Source organism: Microtus ochrogaster, chromosome 21, assembly GCF_000317375.1.
Source record: "Microtus ochrogaster isolate Prairie Vole_2 chromosome 21, MicOch1.0, whole genome shotgun sequence".
Classification (NCBI taxonomy): Eukaryota; Metazoa; Chordata; class Mammalia; order Rodentia; family Cricetidae; genus Microtus; species Microtus ochrogaster.
The window spans coordinates 692,879-694,193 of NC_022022.1; positions in this window are offsets into that span (position 1 = coordinate 692,879).

Below are 1,315 nucleotides of genomic sequence, written 5' to 3' on the forward strand. Positions count from 1 at the left end.
TTGGGGTTAGGGTTAGGATTGGGGTTGGGGTTGGGTTATGGTTAGGGTTGAAAAACCCTCGTTTTCAAGGGTGGTGGGAGAAATCCCCCAGTCTCAATAATTCAGGCCAACAGATGCAATCAGCAAGAGGTGTCTGTATTGATTACACAGGCGCCTGAGGATGCTGCAGCAACTAAGTTACAATTAAGTTACTGAGCAAGTCAGGCTGAAGGCACATCATGTATTTATAAGGATTTAGGGGTTACATAAGAGGCTTGTCTAGCAACAGCATTTCATTGGTTCTCAGATTGGCGGGCTTAGCTCACCCTGGGTATGTCGCGTGTTTATTCTCGAATTTCCCCGAAAAACCATAAAGCCAGATAAAACACCCTGTAGCAGGTTGACAATTTAGATAGGATGTTTTGGGTGAGGGGTGGAATAGTCCCGAAAAACCACAAAGCTAGATAGAGCACTCTGCAGCAAGTTTGACAGTTTAGATAGACTGCCTTGGGGAGTGGAGGATTCCCTCTTCTTAGCCTAGTCAGTGAGTCTGTAACCCATAGATATCCAGTTTTAGCATCGGCTGAGCTGAGGGGCCCAGCTGAATTTCAGCAAAGTTTAACATACTACACATGGCCATGGGGGTCTTTCAGGGTTGGGGTTGCTGTTGGGGTTAGGGGTAGGGTTGGGATTGGGGTTTGGATTGGTGTTGGGGTTAGAGTTAAGGGTAGGGTTGGAGTTAGATTTGGGGTTATGATTGTGGTTGGGGTTATGGCTGGGTTTTGGGTTTGGACTGGGGTTATGGCTGGGGTTAGGTTTACTGTTGGGGTTGGGGTAGTGTTCGAACTGGGGTTAGGGGTAATTTTGGGGTTAGGGGTCAAGTTGGGGCTTAGGTATAGGGTTGGAGTTGGTGTTTGGGTAGCCTCTGCTAGGCCCTGAGCAAGGAACTCTCAGTTGCCCTAGTATTTGCTGAAATCTGTGGCTTTGTTGAAACTCCAGCCCTCCTCCTTTCATTGCTATTGTCTAACACATTCAACCACTGTCACCAACTTCCTGGCAGCCGAGCAAGGCAGTTTTTGAAGCTCATACATCCTTGTCTGGACAAACAGTTCAATGGCAGATAGCATTTAATGTCTCCATTCCACAACCCCACCTCTATATACTCCAAATGTTCCCTTTTCTCTTTAAATACACCTCCTTGCCCTCAGGAGAATGTCCACCCATTGTTTGAAAAAGCAGTCTCTTCTGCCAAAGTCAGCCTGGTTTCTTTCTGCCTCTGTCTCTTCATGCTGCCTCAGAAATCTAACAATATCTGTCTCCAAATGTCCACTGTTGG